This window comes from Cherax quadricarinatus, chromosome 84 (assembly GCF_038502225.1).
Source record: "Cherax quadricarinatus isolate ZL_2023a chromosome 84, ASM3850222v1, whole genome shotgun sequence".
NCBI lineage: Eukaryota > Metazoa > Arthropoda > Malacostraca > Decapoda > Parastacidae > Cherax > Cherax quadricarinatus.
The window spans coordinates 10,242,902-10,250,758 of record NC_091375.1 but is presented as its reverse complement, the minus strand read 5'-3'; positions in this window follow the sequence as shown (position 1 = coordinate 10,250,758).

The following is a 7,857-nucleotide window of genomic DNA, read 5'->3' as shown; positions in this document are numbered from 1 at the left end:
CGAAAAACTTTATCATCTGCCGTGAGATGTTTATTTCAAGAATCTTGCCAGTGATTGACAAGAGTGACACTGGTCTGTAGTTGCTGACCATACCCCCGGCCGGGATTGAACCCGCGGTCATAGACCGCGGGTTCAATCCCGGCCGGGGGTATGGTTTATTTGCAATCGTGTCATTACGATTTCTTGAGTCCTGTAGTTGCTGATTTCCGCTCTGCTCTTCTTTTTGTGAACAGGAACTACATTTCCTTCTGTCCACAGAGAAGGTCATTTACACTGTGCTAGGCAGTGCTGAAAGATGCAAGTCAGTGGTGCTGCTAGCTGGTCTGCACATCTACTCAGCAATCTTGGACTCAACTTATCTGGGCCCACAGCCTTTTCTTGGTTCAGCAGTTTAAGAAGACACACATCAGTTAGTTTAATATGTTTATTATGCACCCCATACCCATCCTGTGGGCGGTAGTCAAAAGATTACAGAGGTACATAAGTGGTCCAGGGACTGGTCTCCAAAGTTTTGATAGCTGAGCAAGTTACAGAGGTAATGAACTCACAATTTACAAAGGTAATGAACTCACAATTTACAAAGGTAATGAACTCACAATTTACAAAGGTAATGAACTCCAGGTACGTCTGGTCACAATCATGACAAGTTACAAAGGTATTTACAGATTACAGAGGTACGTAATGGGTCCAGGGACTGGGCTCCCAAAGTTTTGATAGCTGAACTAGGTACAAGGTAATGAACTCACAAGTTACAAAGGTAATGAATGCTGTAAGAATGGTTACTTACGTTTATACATGGCTACAATCATGAACAAATTATAGTGTACAGACACATCATCCTGCCTTATTGTCATCTTTGAAAACTTTGATAGTTCTTGCAGGAAGCATAGGGTGCGGGGTTCCTTGATGGATCAGGAACTTGCATCTTAGCAGCAAAGTGTTCAGCAAAGAGGTCAGCTTTCTCCTGACTACTGGTAGAGATGGTTCCACTCTGTTGATTTAGAGGTGGAATAATTTCATCATGTGAATAACCTTGTCGATCCTTGACCAAGGACTACCAGGTTTTGGAACCCACTCTACCTGAGGTCAACTTTCTTTTTGTATCAGCCTTCCAATCAGAGATGGACCACTTTTGGAATTTTCCCATTTATCGACAAGTTTGTCTGTGCATGTTCCTGTTATAGGTAGTGGGGTGCCTCTTATACCTTCTCTAAGCCTTGTACTTAGCAGTAGCAGCCTGTGTACAACGAAAACCGAACTAAGGCAATAGCCCAGTGGAGAGAATTGCGCCTATCATCACTTGGTTCCCAAGTTCGTCACATACTGCTGGTGAGGGATGTGTTCTTGTTGGAGATTAAGGATGTGTCTAGTGAACGCATTCACTTGGTTATCAACATCACCTTTGAGAAGAACATTCTCTCTCTCTCTCTCTCTCTCTCTCTCTCTCTCTCTCTCTGGAGGAAGGAAGGGGGGAGAGAGTGCCTCACTCCATGACTGGAACAATTGGCACACTGCCTCGTTCTACCTATAAATCATTGATGACGAACCACGCCAGGATGAGAGGGGGTCAGGGAGGTTTGTATGTATGTCTCGGCACCAGTATTAGCAGTAGTTACAAATAACAAACACACACACACACACATAGACGAGGTGGACAGAGACGGGATGTTCCAGAGATGGGACACAGACACAAGAGGTCACAATTGGAAGTTGAAGACTCAGATGAATCAAAGGGATGTTAGGAAGTATTTCTTCAGTCATAGAGTAGTCAGGCCGTGGAATAGCCTAGAAAGTGATGTGGTGGAGGCAGGAACCATACATAGTTTTAAGGCGAGGTATGATAGAGCTCATGGGGCAGGGAGAGAGAGGACCTAGTAGCAATCAGCGAAGAGGCGGGGCCAGGAGCTGTGACTCGACCCCTGCAACCACAAATAGGTGAGTACACACACACACACACACACCCACCCACACACACACACACACTCACACACACACACACACACACACACACACACACACACACACACACACACACACACACACACACACCTGGGGCCAGGCGCTATGACTTGACCCCTGCAACCACAATTAGGTGAGTACCCAGTGGTTAGCATAATTCGTTAGAATGATAAATACATTTTTTAAAGGTGTGGAGGGGTAGGCCAGTAGAAGGCCTCGGTCAGTTGACCAAAAGCTCCAGCTGTGGGTCATCATATGACTAAGACCCGCGTCAGGAAACACTTGTCCTGTTTCCTGACAAACTTGATACCGTTAGAATGATGTCAGCAGTATTCTAACAGTGTTATTGATCTAACAGCGTTACTGACCTAACAGTATTATTGATCTAACAGTGTTATTGATCTAACAGTGTTATTGATCTAACAGTGTTACTGACCTAACAGTATTATTGATCTAACAGTATTATTGATCTAACAGTGTTACTGACCTAACAGTATTATTGATCTAACAGTGTTATTGATCTAACAGTGTTATTGACCTAACAGTGTTATTGACCTAACAGTGTTATTGATCTAACAGTGTTACTGACCTAACAGTGTTACTGACCTAACAGTGTTACTGACCTAACAGTATTATTGATCTAACAGTATTATTGATCTAACAGTGTTATTGATCTAACAGTGTTATTGATCTAACAGTGTTATTGATCTAACAGTGTTATTGATCTAACAGTGTTATTGATCTATCAGTGTTATTGATCTAACAGCGTTACTGACCTAACAGTATTATTGATCTAACAGTGTTATTGATCTAACAGTGTTATTGATCTAACAGTGTTACTGACCTAACAGTATTATTGATCTAACAGTATTATTGATCTAACAGTGTTACTGACCTAACAATATTATTGATCTAACAGTGTTATTGATCTAACAGTGTTATTGACCTAACAGTGTTATTGACCTAACAGTGTTATTGATCTAACAGTGTTACTGACCTAACAGTGTTACTGACCTAACAGTGTTACTGACCTAACAGTATTATTGATCTAACAGTATTATTGATCTAACAGTGTTATTGATCTATCAGTGTTATTGATCTAACAGTGTTATTGATCTAACAGTGTTATTGATCTAACAGTGTTATTGATCTAACAGTGTTATTGATCTATCAGTGTTATTGATCTAACAGTGTTATTGATCTAACAGTGTTATTGATCTAACAGTGTTATTGATCTAACAGTGTTATTGATCTAACAGTGTTATTGATCTAACAGTGTTATTGATCTAACAGTGTTATTGATCTGACAGTGTTAGTGATCTAACAGTGTTATTGATCTAGCAGTGTTATTGATCTAACAGTGTTATTGATCTAACAGTGTTATTGATCTAACAGTGTTATTGATCTGACAGTGTTATTGATCTAACAGTGTTATTGATCTAACAGTGTTATTGATCTAACAGTGTTATTGATCTAACAGTGTTATTGATCTGACAGTGTTATTGATCTAACAGTGTTATTGATCTGACAGTGGTGGCACATGGTCTAGTGACCTTCACCGCTGAGGTCTGGTGACCTTCACTACTGAGAAGGTCTGGTGACCACCACTGAGGTTTGGTGGCCTTCACCACTGAGAAGGTCTGGTCCTGGACCAAGAAACTGACCACAGACCAGCCTCTCTGGTCAGAAATTCTGAGTGTGACAAGTGACCACTGTTACCTGCGGTCACAGGAGGGCTCTTCATCCGTGGTAGTGGAGCAGAGAGAGAGAGAGAGAGAGAGAGAGAGAGAGAGAGAGAGAGAGAGAAACCGCAGTATGACGCTTAACTTCTCTCTTGCATATTAAGTGACTTTACTGTCTAGTAGTGGTGGTAGTAGTAATAGTGGTAGTAGTAGTAGTGATAATAGTAGTAGTGGTAGTAATAGTAGTAGTGGTGATGGGAGAAGTAGTGGTAGTAGTAATAGTGGTGGTGGTAGTAGTAGTTGTAGAATTATTATTATAATCAAGGGGGAACCGCTAAACCCGGAGGATTATACAGCGCCTGGGGGGGGGATGTGGAAGGCATTCAGGCTTAATTCGGGGAACTGGAGCACAGATCCAATTCCCTAAATCAAGAGCCCCTCACCAACATCAAGGAACCTTCCTTGAGGGGAGTAGTTGTAGAAGTAATAATAGTGGTGGTGGTAGTAGTAGTGATGGTGGTGGTAGTAGTAGTAGTGGTGATAGTAGTAATAATAGTAGTGGTAGTAGTAGTATTGCTGGTAATAATATTAGTAGTAATGATGGGTACAGTTATCGTATTGTTAGTGGTAGTAAATAGTGGTGTTAGTGGTCACAATAGTGGTGTTAGTGGTCACAATAGTGGTGGTAGTTGTGGTAGGTGTGGTGATGGTGGTGGTGATAGTGGTAATGGTAGTAGTTCACACACAAACACACACACACACACACACACACACAAGCAGCGAGAGTGACCTAGTAGCGACCAGTGAAGAGACGGGGGCCAGGAGCTGTGAATCGACCCCTGCAACAACTAGGTGAGTACACAAACAGCAGGGGCACCATCACTAGCACCTGTGGAACCCCTCCCACCAACACCCAATATCACTTACTGTGAGATTGAAGGACGTCGCAAGGAGTCATGCGTGGACGTGAGGCGTCTGGTAACGTACAGTGGGTACGTTCCTGGCTGGACAGTGTGGGCAGTGACGATTTACGTTAAAACAGCTATTGTGCTAATTGACGAGGTTGCTGGTTATTCCAATAACGAGGTATTGTGGGTTGTTACTGGTTGACCAGGCAGTGACCACCAGGTAGTGACCGGTAACCAACAGACAGTGACCACCAGGCAGTGACCGGTAACCAACAGGCAGTGACTACCAGGTAGTGACCGGTAACCAACAGGCAGTGACAACCAGGTACTGACCGGCAACCAACAGACAGTGACCACCAGGCAGTGACCGGTAACCAACAGGCAGTGACTACCAGGTAGTGACCGGTAACCAACAGACAGTGACCACCAGGCAGTGACCGGTAACCAACAGGGAGTGACTACCAGGTAGTGACCGGTAACCAACAGGCAGTGACTACCAGGTAGTGACCGGTAACCAACAGGCAGTGACTACCAGGCAGTGACCGGTAACCAACAGGCAGTGACCACCAGGTAGTGACCGGTAACCAACAGGCAGTGACTACCAGGCAGTGACCGGTAACCAACAGACAGTGACCACCAGGTAGTGGCCGGTAACCAGCAGACAGTGACTACCAGGTAGTGACCGGTAACCAACAGGCAGTGACTACCAGGTAGTGACCGGTAAGCAACAGGCAGTGACCACCAGGTAGTGGCCGGTAACCAGCAGACAGTGACTACCAGGTAGTGACCGGTAACCAGCAGACAGTGACTACCAGGTAGTGACCGGTAAGCAACAGGCAGTGACCACCAGGTAGTGACCGGTAACCAACAGGCAGTGACCACCAGGTAGTGACCGGTAACCAGCAGGTAGTGACCATCAGGTAGTGACCATCAGGTAGTGATCGGTAATCAGCAGGCAGTGGCCATCAGGTAGTGATCGGTAACCAACAGGCAGTGACCACCAGGTAGTGACCGGTAACCAGCAGGCAGTGACCACCAGGTAGTGACCGGTAACCAGCAGGTAGTGACCATCAGGTAGTGATCGGTAATCAACAGGCAGTGGCCATCAGGTAGTGATCGGTAACCAACAGGCAGTGACCACCAGGTAGTGACCGGTAACCAGCAGGCAGTGACCACCAGGTAGTGACCGGTAACCAGCAGGTAGTGACCATCAGGTAGTGATCGGTAACCAACAGGCAGTGGCCATCAGGTAGTGATCGGTAACCAACAGGCAGTGGCCATCAGGTAGTGATCGGTAACCAACAGACAGTGACTACCAGGTAGTGACCGGTAACCAACAGAAAGTGGCCACCAGGTAGTGACCGTAACCAACAGGCAGTGACCTCCAGGTAGTGACCGGTAACCAACAGGCAGTGACCACCAGGTAGTGACCGGTAACCAGCAGGTAGTGACCATCAGGTAGTGACCATCAGGTAGTGATCGGTAACCAACAGGCAGTGGCCATCAGGTAGTGATCGGTAACCAACAGGCAGTGGCCATCAGGTAGTGATCGGTAACCAACAGACAGTGACTACCAGGTAGTGACCGGTAACCAACAGAAAGTGGCCACCAGGAAGTGACCGTAACCAACAGACAGTGACCACCAGGTAGTGACCGGTAACCAGCAAGCAGTGACCACCAGGTAGTGACCAGTAAACCAGCAGGCAGTGACCACCAGGCAGTGACCGGTAACTAACAAGCATTGACCACCAGGCATATTCTCCAGGTCAGCAATTTCACCTGCCTTGAAAGGGGCCGTTAGTGTACAGAAATATTCCAGCCTAGAGAGAACAAGTGACTTAAGGAGAATCATCATTGGCTTGGCATCCCTTATTTTGAAGGTTCTCATTATCCAGCCTATCATTTGCCTCACAGTTCTAGTTATGACATTGTTGTGATCCTTGAAGGCGAGATCCTCTGACATTAACACTCCCAGGTCCTTCACATTAGTTTTTTGCTCGACTGTGTTGAGTCCACCTCGAGTACTGGAAGCTGTTGTGTACTGAGTCCACCTCGAGTACTGGAAGCTGCTGAGTACCGAGTCCACCTCGAGTACTGGAAGCTGCTGAGTACTGAGTCCACCTCGAGTACTGGAAGCTGCTGAGTACTGAGTCCACCTCGAGTACTGGAAGCTGCTGTGTACTGAGTCCACCTCGAGTACTGGAAGCTGCTGAGTACCGAGTCCACCTCGAGTACTGGAAGCTGCTGTGTACTGAGTCCACCTCGAGTACTGGAAGCTGCTGAGTACCGAGTCCACCTCGAGTACTGGAAGCTGCTGAGTACCGAGTCCACCTCGAGTACTGGAAGCTGCTGAGTACCGAGTCCACCTCGAGTACTGGAAGCTGCTGTGTACTGAGTCCACCTCGAGTACTGGAAGCTGCTGAGTACCGAGTCCACCTCGAGTACTGGAAGCTGCTGAGTACCGAGTCCACCTCGAGTACTTGTCCTCATCATCCTCGGACAAAGAAAATATCTGGTTACTTCTCTGCCTAATTCTCTTCTTTGTCCTCCAGATTGTCTCTCTTTGTCTCTTGTCTCTTCTCCAAGAGGGGAGGGGGGAGGGGGAGGGGGGGAGGGAGGGAAGGGAGGGGGAGTTTGATTCAGGAAGGGGTGAAAGAGGTCTTGATCCAAGGAATTAGACCTACCTTCCTCCCCTCCCTCACTAGTTAAGGCTCCCTGTCACTCCGTACGGGTTTAGCGATTACCAATAATAATGACAATAATAATGTAATTATAATAATATAATTGATAATAAAAAATTATTATTATTATTATTATTATTATTATTATTATTATTATTATTATTGTTATTATTGTTATTATTATTATTATTATTATTATTATTATTATTATTATTGTTATTATTGTTATTATTGTTATTATTATTATTATTATTATTATTATTATTATTATTATTATTATTATTGTTATTATTGTTATTATTGTTATTATTATTATTATTATTGTTATTATTATTATTATTATTGTTATTATTATTATTATTATTATTATTATTATTGTTATTATTATTATTATTATTATTATTATTATTATTATTATTATTATTATTATTATTATTATTGTTATTATTATTATTATTATTGTTATTATTATTGTTACTATTATTATTATTATTATTATTATTATTATTATTATTATTATTATTATTATTATTATTAATATCTTTTGGGCACTCAATTCTAGTGTGTATGTGTGCTCACATAATTGTGGTTGTAGAGGTTGAGTTACAGCTCCTGGTTCCGCCTCTT